This window comes from Nomia melanderi, chromosome 2 (genome assembly GCF_051020985.1).
Source record: "Nomia melanderi isolate GNS246 chromosome 2, iyNomMela1, whole genome shotgun sequence".
NCBI classification, from domain to species: Eukaryota; Metazoa; Arthropoda; class Insecta; order Hymenoptera; family Halictidae; genus Nomia; species Nomia melanderi.
This window is the reverse complement of record NC_135000.1, coordinates 4167174-4183289: the sequence shown is the minus strand read 5'-3', so window position 1 is coordinate 4183289 and position 16116 is coordinate 4167174. Positions and strand designations below refer to the sequence as shown.

Sequence of the window (16116 nt, the reverse complement as noted above, 5' to 3'; positions counted from 1 at the left end):
GCTACCGGCGACTGGCTGGCCATGACACGTATCTACGGAATGGTCGCGCTCAGCTGATACCTACCGTATACATAGGGTTGTAGGCGGATTCTCGTGGGCCGTAGGGATTATTGTAGTTGATAAGGGACGGAAATGATATTGTTGCTCTCTCGTGGTTTTTCAAGTTTTTCTGGGGATTCAGAAGTGTGTTCCGTGGATTGGCTGGGTTTATTAACACTAGAATTATCAGATAGGTCAAAATGGCCCATTTTCTGGTGTTTTGAATGAATTACTAAAGAAGCTGATTAAGTAATACCTAAGCTGACATTTAAAGCAGTTCAAACCTTAATAAATTCACGTTTGTAGTTTTTGTAAAGGAATTCTCATAAGTCAGTTTAAGGGTAGTTTTAGTGTTAAAGGTTGATAGTGGTATTAATGAATAGTTAGGTTAGATTTGGGTTACTATCTATATACAGGATTACAGACGGATTCTCGTGGGTCATAAGGATTATTATAGTTGATAAGCAACGAAAAAGATATTGTTGGTCTGGTTTCTTGGTTTTTGAAGCTTTTCTGGGGATTGGGAAGTGTGTTTGATGGGTTTATAAGAGGTTGATAGTAGTATGGTTAAATTAGTTCTCTCATTCATTTCTGTTCATAATAGTAAACAGTAATAATAGCATAATAGTAAATAGCAAACTGAAATGATGTCTTTACAAGTTATTGAATTATCTCAGCAAAGTATCAGATTATCTCTTCATTCTTTACAAAATTACTTGGCGGAAGCCCTAACCAGATATGTCTAACTTATCAAATGTCCGAAACAATCTTGTTTCATAAATGCTACGTATTGACCTCATCATTACAGTTTTAAAAGGCAAACGAGATTTGTCAAACTTTTGGTAATCACAAAATATTTAAATAAAGTGTTTTCATGTTACAATGTCATCTTTGTTTCTAAGATAGCACCGACGAAACGTTCTTCAAATTACATTACTGAGAAAAGTTTAAGAAACGGTTCGTATCTTTTTAAAGACACACTTTTCCTAAGAAAGTTCCTCCTTAACCTAATTAAAGACTAAAAAGTATCCCCGGAAAATAGCCAAACCAGCGAGACAAGAAAGTTCAAGCGTCTTCGGCAGTTCCGTCCTCGGTTTCAACTCGATTGACCAATCCGCCGTGAAAGTCCAACGTTAATGAAAAGAAACAGGCAGCGAAATATTCTTCGGACCCACGAAAAACGGAAACAAGCCATCGCGGGATCCATTAGTGGCGCCTTAAATCGCAATTAACCGAGGCCAAGGGCGATCCACGCGGAAACTACGGTATACATTTCCGTTTCTCCCGCGGCTAGTAGTTTTTTCTCGTTAAGGTTTCTTGTTTTGTTCCGAGTGCTAGCCCGAGATTGCTCGATAAAAACTGGAACGCCTCCTTGGGAAATTTGCGTGCCTAATCGGGGCTGCTGTTTCCCAGAAGCACCAAAAAACAAAACTGTAACTATCCTTAAAACATATCCTCCATTTAATAGTAACCACCTAGTAACTTAGCTTCAAAATCACTATTACTTCACAAGTCTTCAAACCTCCCATAACCAGTAAACCAAGTTTACTTCTCACCGAAAATTCTCAGTTTTCCTCTTGTTCTAATATCACAACCCTTCACTACACACTAGATTTACGGAACGAGTCAATTTGACTCATATTGAATTTTATAAGCATTATTTGGTAAATGCTTGGGTCGATTTCTATTAACGCAGTTATGCAAATATGTATTCTAATTGCCTACTCTTAATCCTCTAATTTTTAAGATCCAAATGAACGGATAATAATTTTTCCAAAAACAATAGAACAAACTGTACAGTAAATGTCAGTAGATCTATTGTTAAATTTTAGAAGTTAGCCTCCTTAGCACCACAGAATTACTGACGAGACATCCCCAAAAATGCTAACCTGTTCAAAGAGAACTCTTCGAGTCCAAACACACCGGTATCTAAAAATGATTCTGTAAAACAATTGCAGAGAGTCCCTATCGAGTAAGGGAACTAGAAAACACTAGCGGGCCACAGAACGAGGAACGGTAAAGGCTGGCAATAGCAATACATATTCATTCCCATTCAGCTAGCAGCCAATAGGTCGTCCATGTCCCGCGCGAAGGAGAGAGACAGCGGCAAAGCTCATCGCGACGTATAGTCGCAGGCGATCGCCTCCATATTGGCCGAGTCGTGCCGGAGAAATCTGTATCTATCGTTCCGCAGCGTCACCTCCGCCTGCGATAACGGAACGATATTAGCGTCGCGTGTAACCAGCTTAAGCAGGGATTTACCCGGGCCTCCCCTATCGCGAGATTGGAAATGCGACGCTCATTTCGTGCCGATCGCAAATAGCAGCAGCGCGGCGCGGCGGCCGTGCTAATGCGAATTAATTAAAAGGAGAAACGTGGCCGGATTACCGGAACGGCTACGATTGCTGGACTTAAGGGGACGGCGGAGGCCGATCTTCGATGGCTATCGCACGCCGGCTGCTTTACGACCTGGGCGGGTCAGTCGGCTGTTTTTGGCGCGGCCATTTTGCGTGACCGCCAGGAATTACGTTATCTCGATGCCTCCTAGGGATTGAAAAGTGCAGCTAGGATAGAAGATAAAAAACGGACAACCCGTTCAGCCTTAGAGTCCCTTCGTTCCAGTTTGAAACTCAATTAGAAGCGAAGGACATGTCTGGTAGCTTAGGGTATCCGAATCGATGATGTTAGCTGCTTAGCTACCATAAAGGCTTAGGAAGTTATCAATCGGCCTTAGAATATCTGTTGCACCTGGAGAGCCATAAAGGCCAAGTGTACATCATCAGTGAGTAGTTCTATACAGGTTCCACACTGGAAACGCGATCACATTTATGAAGGATTCAGCAGGTCTGAAAAGCTCTTAGCAATCCTCTATTGCCCCCCCGGCCTGCCAATGGAATAATACACCGTGGCTTCGTTTGTAGAAGTGCAACCGTGAACGTTCCCTTTTTAGATCATTAAAAAATGGCAACGATTCATTTTTCATCGGGCCAGCCAATGCTCGGTAGCAGCCCTATCCTTTGTGGAGGAGGTTACGTGTGCGAGCCACGTTTCCTTTCGCCGGCGGAACACTCGACCAATTATTCCAGCGTACCTCTGTTCCCGGTACTGGCTATAGAACCGATAAGTTTCCTCGAGGCGAGACGTGTCCGGGAACGTGCGGAATCGATCCAGCGATTGGTCAATACGGTGGGCATCGATCTGTAGCAAGGCCGGGCTTATTTTTGCGCGGGGTTACACTGACCTTTCCAGACCGGCCTTCCAACTTTCTTGCTGGGTTTCGACGGAGCTAGACGGAGCAGCTCGATTAGATTCCAACCGTGAAATCGGACGTTGCGCCCTGGGGGCCGACAGACACCGGGAAACGGGGTTAAACAGATTTTTCGCCACGGTCGTTCTGTCGTTCAGCAGTCAGTTTAGCGCTGGGAACGTGTTGGGTAATCGAATGACTCCTCGCGCACACCTGCTGACTGGCTACCTTTTGCACCGGCCCTCCTATCGCGTTTCCGAGGCTCTGTCTTCGAGGATTTTCCTCCTGCTGCACTTACGGACCCGTTGGATCATGAGAACGGATAGGTGCTTCCTGAATCTACAGTGGGAACACGGCTTCGTAGCTCCACGGATATCGATCATTCATTAATGCAATGGAGTCCTGTCGAGGGTCCCTCGACAGTCTCTCTGAATCTCTTTTTTCATGGCACGAGTGCATACTCATCTGTAGATTGTTGGCATTCAACTTCGGATGGAATTAATTGAAGCACTCGGATGTCTGGGTATTATTATTGATTCTTGTGGGTTCGCTGGAATCTGATTTCAGCTTTGAAGGTCTTAAGTGGGGACACTTGGCTGTGCGATTGGGTTTTGAGGATCTTAGGTGGTATTTTGAATTAATGTGTGGTTTAGCTGGAATAAGGCAATTGGATTCTGTAATTAAGCTTCAGTGGATATATCTTATCAAAAGTATATTTTTCTTTATCGCTGGTAGACCCAAGTGTCTATATGATATCCAGAAATATTTGAGAATTATGATTTATTTTTTAAAATGTAACACTCTCTCTGCATGTATTAGCACTTCAAATTGTTATCATGATAATATATAATTTTCTCTAACAATTACTTCTTCAGTTTCTACCATCACTGTCACTATTCACTGTACAATAAGTATCATCACACACATTCCTAAGATCCATCTATTCTTTTCTAGCATATATTAAAACATACCCTAAGATGAGGACAGGTTTACCAGGTTAAGTGCCATGGTATAAATTCAAATACCACCATAACTTATATTTATCCACGCAATTCTAAGCCACCAAGCTTTACGAGTCAAAGAGATCTAAGCCATGAATATCAACACAGGAATGGTCTCAATATATTGTGCACACATTTAGGTCAACCTAACGACCTGAGAATATAGTCTAGCTGTTCTCCAATAATAACCTTCTATCGGTCGTCTCGTTCTCTCCTTGGCTAAAGTCATCCCGCGGCTGATATATAGGAACTAGCACCGGGACTGCACATATTCAGCCAGTCAGAAATGTAGAACCACTGGATTTTAGAGTCCAATATGGAGGTTATATCACTCTAGCAACGTGTGTACATGAAGATAGCCATCTATTTCACATTCTCCTCGCGTCCCGGTGTCGGCTAACACATCCCCCTGTCTGGGAACGTGAAACGATTATGCAGCTATAAAGTCAGTTATAGCTGGCAGCCAAGGTTTCCTTTTGTTTCGAACACATTAGACCCCGTCGGGCAAAGTTTCATCGACGAGTGAAAAGTCTCATAGTCGACGCCAGTGTGTGACACAGACGCTAACTTCATTAAATAAAATTCACCGTTTTATATGCAATCTGATGATAAACCCCAGAATGTCTAGAAATCCTCTATGTATAAAATTTCAGAAATATATTACTCCCCTTTATTGCAACAATTTTAGAAAATTGTTTATAGTTCTTTATGCTTTTTAAACTGGTACTGATGAATCGTTACGAGTTTAATGACATTATTTTCCAAAGAAATTTTCAGAACTAAATTATCACGTATAGGTTGCTGAATTTTAAAGGTTAGTTTCCTTCAGGTGTAGATTTAAGATTATTACTGTTTTGAAAACATCTGTTGTATCAAGCTTAGAAACTTGGAGACCACTCGGGAGCTATTATGCGTTAACTCAACCCAGACATAAGCAATTTTAACTGGATTAATCAATATTTTTCATTCGTGTTGCCAGGTAATTTCATTAAAGTAGTTAAAGGTGATCAAAAGTGGGAACTTCTACCAAGAGTTCTGGCATTAATACACTTTAACGCCGGCGACGGAATTAATTGTAAGTGACTGAAGAAAGTTCAGGCTTTCAATGATAAATTCGCCACTTTGAACTTCGTTCTGCCTAATGGATTTGTATTCGCGGCTCAATCTCAGCCTCGATGTTCCTCTGCTTCCGGTTCGTGAAAAGGAAACGAGATCTTTTTCATCCTTTGAAGGAAGCCTCCGGACGTCGCTCGTTGGTCTCTTTCGACGGTTCACTTTGCTACACTGATGAGTCTATACAGACGACTCGGTATTTCATTTTAAACTACTTCAAACGACAGTTTTTAAGTAGAGAGATCAATTGGCAACTTCGAAAGTTGTGGAGAAAATTGTCAGAACTGCCTAATACTTAAGACATAATTTAACATGAATCAGATCCAAAATAATGGCTTTGAAAGTTGTTGATAAATTAGGTTATAGAAACTCAAAAGGTTGAGCATTAGTATTCAAAGCTAATGTGTTATATGTCAGAATAAGAATATTTTAAATGATATGTTTAAAAACTAGTAGATGGTAGATAGTGAACATGATGGATGATTAAAGATTGATAGTGGCATGATTAGGTTAGGTCTTTCTTTCATTTCTGTTCAATTGAAGGGTGCAAAATGTAAATAGCAAACTGAAATTATACCTTTACAAGTTGTCGAATTATCTCAACAAAATGTCAAATTATTTCTTTATTCTGTACAAAATTACTTGGCAAAAGCCCTACCCAAATATGTCTAACCCATCGAATGTCCGAAATAATTGCTTCAGAAATTTTACGTATTAGCCTCAACATTACAATCTTAAAAGGCAAACGAAGTTTGTCAAAATCTTAGTAATCACAAAATATTACGAAACTCAAAAGGCTGAGCATTAGTGTTCAAAGCTAATGTACTGTATGTCAAAATAAGAATATTTTAAATATGTTTCAAAACTGGTAGATGGTAGAGAGTAAACATGATGGATGATTATACCAGAAAGGATGACTGAACATTATAACCCAATACCAGAATAATAGATTGATAGAGTGGATGCAACTGACAGAAGCTAAGTGATTACACTTCAGCACTGAAGTAGCTTAAGTAGTATAGATGAAAATTATTTGAAGCCAGGAAGTGGTTCCGAGGACAGTCTGAAGATAAATTTGACTACATACACTTGGCTCTGGAAACTTTAATGTTTAGGAAGTACTAAACCCTAAAAGTGCTACACAGTTCAGAAGTAAGAACCAGATATCAGCAACTTTCTTACACATTTCAGAGACTCGTGAAAATGTTTAATATCCTCAGTGTCATATCCTACATACAAGAGCAACAAAAGTTTTTACTCAGGGCTACAAGTTTACTCCTACACTATGACACAAAGTAAAACAAGTTCAAAGTGTATAGAATTCCCCTATATAAAGACTCATATAAAGTGTAACCCTTCATATAGATATTGACTCATAAACTCATGTTACATAAAAAGATACTCCATATAAAACACTAATCCAGCAACAAACACATTAAAGAAAAGGAATAGATAATTCGTCCAAGGGAATTAAAAACCCACAGTGAGTTTAATCAAGTAAAAATAAAGCTGGATGAAAAAGATTCAAAGTCTCAGAGAATGCTTTATTAAGTAAGAAAGCATTATCTAGTTGGCATTAGGTATTCTATAAAGGATCAAAAGTGGCTTTACTAAGTCTGGCTTTTCTAAGGTAAATTGGAGGACCGGTGAGATGAAAAGGATGAAAAGATAACTGGGTCAGAAAGAATCCAAAGGGCATGGGATGGTTAGAGAAAGTGGTTAAATGTCTTATTAATGAAGGTAGCAATATGTAGTTATCATAATATGGTCCAGGAACAACCAGAAAGAGGATTAGACGGGTTTGCCATAAAAATGTGAAAGCAAGACTCTGTTCCACGACCAACGCCTTCCTCAGGGAATGTATGAAGGAACTCTCCTCGTAAAGTCAACGACATAATGCTGAGCGTTCGATGTAGACATATAAGCTTTTTCCTCAGAGCCCGGCCAGAATAGTGGATACGCACCGTTAAAAACCTATGTCCACGACGAAATAACCCACGGATGGTCATTTCTCTCCCAGTTTTATATGCGCTGGAAAGCGATGTCTCGTTACGGCGGTGTTTCCCGTGTAAAAGGTCGCCGGGCGAAAACTACAGCGACTGCGGAAGTTGGTTTATTACATTTGCCGGACATTCTGTCGCCAGGATAAATGTAAACACCTTAAATTTAGGTTACGCGCGGCTTGCGCCGACGCTGAGATTTAATTTTTCATTGTCGAGCACTTCCAACTTCGCACCGTGTAAAAGTGGAACGAGGATATTTGTTCGCACAGAGATTGCTGGAGTATTTCCATATCGGGGATATTTATTTAATCTTTTCCTTCCCGAGTGATATTAGTTTTCATCTCTGCGTTCGTCAACTTTGGTCCTGGTACTTGGAGATGTACTCTGTACGAACACTTTTTGCAGGTATTACAATGCGGGTGCACATAATGGTGCTTCAATTTAAATTCAATTTAATTCAGAAGCTAATTTTATTCATAGCGGCATTTTAATGAAATTGCTACTTTGTAGTGCCCTGGGACATAAAAGGTTAATGGTGAGACGTAGATTGTGTGACATCTTCTTCATACTTCGTAGAATTTTTTAGTGGAGTTTCATTTTTCTTGCGTTTATCATTAATATTACTCAAACCTACTATAATGTATACAATTAACCTAATTGCTACGGTATTTCAAGGAAATGTAAACGAGTATTATTTAAGTTAGAAAGCATTTAGCAATTTTACTCTTAGAATCTTCGAAACTTAGTTTCCATAAAAAAACAATGTATCTACTTTAGTTCCAGTGTTAACCCCTTGCCCAATGGTTTCTTTCAGAACTGTGATTAATCTAACTACACTGTTATTAATAATTTATTGAAAATAAGAGAAAATTCTTATTCCATATCAACGTATGCTCTAAGGTATAATCATTGATGGCAGATAAATAACACGTAACTTACATTCAAACAAATTGAATAATATTCATGTTTGTTAAATTCTATTTAAAATCTTCCACACGAGTCTGACACAATATTCTAGAACATTATATTAACTACAATATTAACCCTTTGCACATGGAAGTCTTTCCATTAGAAATATTTTAACATTTTCTAATGAGCTAAAGACGATATTCGTGAAATTAAGACGAAGAGAAATCACACGTGCATTGAAGAAGAAAGCTATTTTATTTCAATATTTCTCAAATTGATACATTATACAGAATATAATATTTAATATTATAATATTTAATACTCTGTATAATGTATCAAATTTTATAGTTTTACTGCATGAGATCAAGCGGTGGTGAGAGTCACCTCTCGAGTGCAAAGGATTAACCCCTTGCCGTACGACGAGTGAGACTCGTGACGAAGATTTCTAGACTGATTTAACAATTAATATTGTTCATTACCCACGGATCAAAGCAAACAACTGTTTTGATCAGATCAGCTTAGTATCTGCAAATGAAGTTTCCACTTGGAATAGAATGGACAATTTCGTTGCATTTCTTACAAATTGTCGATAGTAAAATATTATAAGAGCTTCGTAGCAACAGTAAATAGTACACCAAGGAGTTAATACTGATAAGTCCAGTAGATTCCAAACAACTCCTTCTCCCCACTCATCTTCCAATTCCTTGTCCTCCCGCCATTACAGCGCCGCTTCAAATACGTCGATGAAAGAAACTAAAGTCTCGAATGTAAATCCATTCTAGGCCCGTATTGAATCCGAACGAGGTTCGCGTTACCCTCACGGCCGAACTGGATTAGCCGGGGCTTAAGTTTCAGCGGGCGTGCTGTAATACAGAATATATCGGCGGGCCTTGAGGAAAGTATACCCTAACCTTTTCAGAAAGAGAATAGGAAATCACGCGGCCGGGGAAAGCTCCGCGAATGGGCGTAAAGCGATCCCCGGCGCTGGATCCGTCTAAATTTAAAAGCGACACTCGGATATCGATCGTCTCCGGATTTAATCGTCCCGAATAATCCCCGGAATTATGTCCGGGCCGGCCGTAGTCGTTCGCGGCGTGTTGGCTCGAAATTTAAAAGGAGGGACTCGTTCACGCCAGCTCCGCGGACTTTATTCGAGCAATTACGATCCGCGGCCATCTTGCCCCGTCGCGGGAGAACCCTACGCGCAACGGAACCTGAACTCGGATCTGGCACCGACAAGTTTAATTGGTTCCAGCTCGATTAATCCGAAGAATTAATTCGTCGCTCGGTTGATGGGTTACCGTTGCGCGAATTTTAAAGCTACCACCCTCGCCCTCCCCCGACGACGACTGCGACGCTGGAACGGCTCAATTTGAACGCGAATTACTTTATCGATATTTTAGGTTAGAGGTGGATACTCGGATAACGAGAAAAGAGGGGTAATGTTTGTGAGTGATTTTTTTCGGCGAAGTCTTTAATTTTTTTGGGAAGGGGTGGATTTTTGAAGTGTTTTTTGCGGAGATTTTGATTGGAGGTTAGTGGAGTGTTGTCTGAGTTGTGGATCAAAGAAATATTTGATTTTAAGATAATTAATTTGGGAAAGTTTGAAGTATTGATAAAAAGAAAATAAAATAATCATCGCGAAAAGGACTATTTCCGAAGTGATGTTTTAGGGTTGAAATAGTTACTTTCCTAGTGTCTTTGTTGTAATAAAAATATAAACATTTTGGATTGCCATTTAAGAAAACTTCAAAAAATATTAATATTAGCAACTACAATAATCGATAGTATGATAAAACTCCGAAAAAACTTAAATTTCCCCTAAATAACAAAACTTAATCTTCTCCTAAATTGAAGAAATTAAAGATTTCTCAAATTTCTAAATCCCAAACTGAAAATAAAAACCAAAAACTCGTGTGCAATAGTGTCACCCAGACATTTCTTTGAAAGATTCCTCAAATTTCTAAATGCCAAAATAAAAATCAAAACTAAAAACACGTACACAATAATGTCACTTAGATATTTCTTTGTCCGATCGCTTTCAGCTGCCCGAAAATTCGTGGTGCTGCTGTAACAGGGTCGGCAGGGCACCGCCGCAACACGTCCGCCGGTGTTTCCCGCAGTTTCGGGGGTGTAAAAGGGGCTCTGGCTTCTTGCGGCAAGCCACTCGATTAGTCTGAACCATGGAGTATCGGGGGATGACCTTTCTCTATCCCTGTCCTCCCTTGTACTGTGCCACCCTAACCTCAACGGAAGAAGCTTTACGTGAGCAGAACCGGTTAAAGACGTTCAAACCGAAGCTCTTCGAGCATGAGCTTCTGCAGGCGGTCACGACAGGGGTAGAAACCCCTGAACGCTCGGCTCGAGTAATAATTTATGTCCCCTTCGGAAATATACCGGCCAATAATCGTAGCAGGTCGAAGAAAATATCGTGGCCACGTTGAAACGTGGGTACCATCGAGGGTAGAGGGTTGACGGAGGTTCAAAGGGGTGGGAGTTACGAGTATAGTATCTTTTTTTCGAGAAGAGAGTCACAATAGCCGTCCATCCAACTCCTGGCACGTAATGTTTGTCTGGAGTGGACGGCTTTTGTGATATGTGGAGTATCTTGGATTCTTTTCTTTCGAAGATTAATCGTCATTCGTCTTTCTTGTGGATTTGTTGGTTTGCACTATGGAAGAATGTTGTTTTATATGTTATTTTTATATGTGTGGGTTATTATTAAATTAACTGAACTTGTTATAATTGTGCTGTCTATTTGAAAGCTTTGTGGGATTAGTACTAACGTGACAGCCTGTGTAAACGAGTTGGATGATAACTGTTACATTAGAATTAATATTCATTCGGCAACTATTACGATAATCCTTCCCGTCGATACCGATTCCATGATCCTTATTAATGGGACACACTGTAGAGATCGGGAATCTAACCACTGTATGCATGGAATCAAAATTCATTGGCTAACCACTCGATGGATCCTGCTATGTCGATACAAATTTCAATGAATAATTTCTGTGATTGTTATTAGTGGGACACCCTGTAAACGCCGGTAACAACCGTATGCGCAGAATTAAAATTCATTGGCCGGCCACTCGAATGACCGCCCTCTATGTCGATACAAGTTTCAATGAATAATCGCGGATGATCATTATTAATGGGACACGCTCTATGTTCGGAATCAAAATTCATTGGGCAACCGTTCGAACGACTCTCCTCCGCCGTGCAAATACTCGGATGAAATTAAGCTTTGCAAATTATTTCGCGTTACATCGATTCCCACGGTGTTTGCCGAAAAATCAGCCCACGGGAGCATTCCTGTCTGAAGAGGAGGGGCGAAAAGGTTAGGGTGGTGGCTAGGTACGAGAGGGGTTGGCAGGGAGGAGGAAGGGGAAACATTTATTCAAACGATCGAACGTTCCTAAACAAATTCACCGCGAGCCTGTCCAATGCATGCGGCAACCCAAAATCGCCAACTGTTTCAGGCTCGGTCAATATTTTGACTGTTCAGTTACGTGTGCCGCTTCCGGTATTTTCGGCAACAAAGTTGGTGAATGGTTTATCCGAGTGGACCGGCTTCCGCTGCAAAACCAGCCTCTCGATAATACAGAACGATCGAGACGATCATTTCCAGCATCGTTTTGCTTTGGATTATAGAAAGTAAGGTTAGGTTTTAGTCACGGATGGCATAACCTCTTCGGATGAGCAATTTATTTGATCCGGCTGAGATGCAGCTTTGATGCGGCTTCCGTTGTTGTGCGATTGAAATCGGAATTTATGTAGGGAAAGGAAATGTAGGAGATGGCTTATGGATTACATAACCTCGTCAGGTATATGTCAGTTTCATTCGATTGAACTTCGAAATAATAATTGTTGCATTACGCCTGGAATGTAGGTCTATGGTAAAGAGGGAAACGTATGAAAGAAATGTTGTTCTGTTTGAATAATGAGAAATAGAGGTTAAGTTTCATTCAGAGATAACATATATCGTCAGATAAGCTTCATCCGATCGAATTTCAAAATATTTCAATACAGTATCCGTTGATTTTATTCCAGTAATATTACGTTTCATTGTAACGTGAGGTTATGTTTCTATTACAGTGACATAACCTCGTAACATACAATTTAGCCTCATCTAATTTCAAAACATTTCGATGCGATTTCCGTTGCCATCAACTGTAAATTTATATGATAAAATCGTATGAAATGGAGTATTAATGCTATGTGCAGTGAAACACGCGTTTTATTATCATTTCATAGCGATAACTGGCGCGGGAAGTTTGAATGCTCGCATGAGCGTTGATGTAAAAGTTTGATCAGCAAACGGGAAGGCTTCACTCGGTTTCCGTTTCGTCGAGAGGAAACTAACAATGGCGTCGATGCGTCGGGGAGAATTAATTACAACCGGCCCCTTGTTTCGATGCCCGCTTCACTTTGATTCAGAACCAGCCCGTCCGATCGATTCAGAACTGCTTTATTGATCGAAATGTAGCACTATTATGCGATGTACGATTCACCTTATTACCGTGCACCCGGTGGCAGCAGTATACAATTCTTACTGCAGCTGCCAGTTCGACATCATTAGCCACTGTTTCTATCAATACGCATCGATAACTCATGAATATCTAAAGAGCTCATTACGATAACATGCTCGAACAGATTTTACTCGTCGAAGAGTTTTTTATTTATTTTTTTACGATAAAGCATGATTGAAAAAATTTTATTCCTGGCAGAATTGCTCATTTCCTTACGATGAAACATGCTGGAATAGATTTTATTCGCGGAAGAGATTACTTCTAAATATATGTATCTTCTGTTTTATTGGGATTACTTCGAGATGTATTCTCTGTTTTATTGTATTGTTTAATAGATGAAATGAGAAGTAATTAAACAATTATCGATTGTTAATCTTAATTTTGAATAATATTAAAAATCTTTCTAATGCGAAAGTACTGATTTTGTACGTAAATAAATCAAATAGTTGTTTGCAATTTCTAATTCTAAATGTATAGTATAAATAGAAAATTGTCAGAAGTAGGATAATTTTTTCCTCTCTAAAACCGATCTTTGTTTTCTTATTCATATAATTTTAATAAAGTACAGTGTTCAATAATTCCATCAATTTTCAAGCACTACACGTTAAACGAAAACAAATATTTTCTCCAAGTTTTCGATAACTGAAATTTCGTTTTTCAAAAGAACATGCATCAGTTAGCATATGTTATTATGATCTATAGTACTCCAAACAATCAGAAGAAGTTAGGTTCACTGTCGTTGACCGAATTTACGCGGCGAAACTTTCGCCCGGCAGGTAAACACTATAAAGTTCGAGTAAGATGTAGATTAATGGTAATCTTAATGCCACTTTGAGACTCCATGCGAGCTTAAAGTCGGTTAGCATCGGCCTTTATTTATCAAATCGAGTGACGCGCGGCTGAAAGTTTCAATAAAATCTGCTTAAACTTCCCTTAAACCGTGTCGCCGGTTTTGATACTTCGGGAAATTCGTGAAACGCGAAACTTTCGGTTGAATCTCATCAGATGACTATCCGGGAACTCTTTAACCCTAATCGTACCACGTGTTTTGAATGATTAAAATGTTATTGTTTTTGTTTATAGCGCCCAAATTTTAGAAGTCCAAAAAAACTTTTGAAAATGCAATATGAAATAATCAAAAAATTTAAGTGAAAAGTTCAAATGTGACTCAAAGTTACGTCGTGGTCCGATTAGGGTTAAATATGATATAAACATTTAGAGGTTAAGAACGAGAAATTCGATAAAAATGTTAGGTACATAGAAAATAAGTGGATGAATTTCTTTTTTTTAGGTTTAGTAAAGTGCAAGGGTGCAAAGTATTCAACATGTAACGCGGCATGATGGGCAATATTAACGAGAGAAGTTACGGCCGGAATTCGTTTGACGATAAGTGCCTTTTTACAGCTCCTCTGAATACTTTGATATCTCCTCTTTATCGCTCGCTATCACTCCCCCAACTCGACGAGGAGCAAGGTGGCGGGAGAATTCCCAAGGACCTCGTGAAACTTTTACAAGGGAATTTCTTCTATTAGCGTGAAAAAATTTTTAATTGCGGAAACTTTCGCTGGAAATTGCCACCTAGATCCTTTAGTACCTCGTCAAGGGATATTCGGAAAACATTAGGTCGACCCTATGTGGAGCAATGATCAGAAAGTTTCACTTTGATTTATATGATTTTTCATTGGGTGCAGACTCTGGTAGAAGTTGAACGGTTCGACCGCAGAACTGGGTCGACGGTCAATTAATAAGTTAATTAATTTTGTCGCGTTTGAGGAAGGAACTTTGGAAAATCAGCATAGTTTCACATACCGTTCTTCGATATATCATGTAGTTGTATAATCAGGGAGATAGAATGATAGACTGATGAACTGATAGACTAATCGATTGATAGACTGGTCGACTAACAGAATGATAGAATGATAGAATGGTAGAATGATAGAATGATAGAATGATAGAATGATAGAATGATAAAATGATAGAATGATAGAATAGTAGAAGAGTACAATGGTAGAATGCGACAATGGTAGAATGGTAGAATAATAGAATGATAGAATGATCGACTGTTAAAATAATAGAATGATAGAATGGTAGAAGAGTAGAATGGTAGAATGCTAGAATGCTAGAATACTAGAATGCTAGAGTGGTAGAATGATAGAATGATAGAATGATAGAACGATAGAACGATAGAACGATAGAACGATAGAATGATAGAATGATAGAATGATAGAATGATAGAATGATAGAATGATAGAATGATAGACTGATACAACGATAGAATGATAATAGCATCATACATACAATAACATAACGTTATCTATTATTCTATGGTGATAAAATCTCCTGTCGTGGAATCATCGAATTATATAATCAACTCATCGCACTATCATATCACCATACCAGCACAATATGATGATAAAATACTATCATATAACACTATCATATCATCACAGAATCATGCCACCATATCATCATACCATCCTATTATCATATTACATCACACAATATTACAACTCACATAGTCACTACACTCTCTCTTCCGTTTCCTCGTCCTCCCTACATAAAATCATCCCCCTTAAATCGACCGAAACTCCCGACCGTTTCACGGTCGCGCAACAAGATAGGGCTTGTCCCCGCAACGGGTATCGCTAAAGGATTAACAAGTGGAGCGAGCCGGCAGTTTTACAGTTCTAAACATAGCCGCATCCGCCGCGCTGGAAGGTCTCCATTTCTCAGCCCGTCAAACACCCGAAATCCACCGGATCGAACTCGATTGCGGCCGATCGAGTTTCAATGTTATCGCGATACTTACCTCTTCGCCGCGGCCCACTCGAGGCGCTTCACGCGGCGAGATAAAGCCAAGTCACGGGCGGACCACTATAAATAGGTGTCTGACATTTAATCGGTCACGTTCTCCCATCATTTCCCTCTAGCAACCTTCAAAGTAAATATCCACTTTCTTCGGCTCATTAACGTGTCAAGGGAATCAATTCCGACGATTATTTGATCTAAGTATAGTTGAGTGGAGGGGGGCCGGAGGGGGCGGGTGGACCGCGTCAGCTGATTCGTGCCTGCGATACCGCGCGGCGGTTTCGAAACGCCGCTTAAAGCAGAGAATTCAATTATAAACGTTATTAAGTGGATCGCTCCGCGGAATTTCGTTAATTCCATCCGAACCGCCGGATCGATGCGCGATTAACCCGTTGCCATATTTCTCGCGTAATTAGAGGAAGAATAGTGCGATAATTATTTTATAAGATTATGATTGCGTTATG

The 16116-nt window shown here is 39.7% G+C and overlaps 1 protein-coding gene across 2 annotated transcripts in view; it reads right to left on the bottom strand.

The window, feature by feature from the left end:
- The window catches only part of LOC116425847 (metabotropic glycine receptor), a 277989-nt gene that overhangs the window by 241263 nt on the left and 20610 nt on the right, over positions 1-16116 (bottom strand). The gene's annotated exons all lie outside the window — the stretch shown is intronic.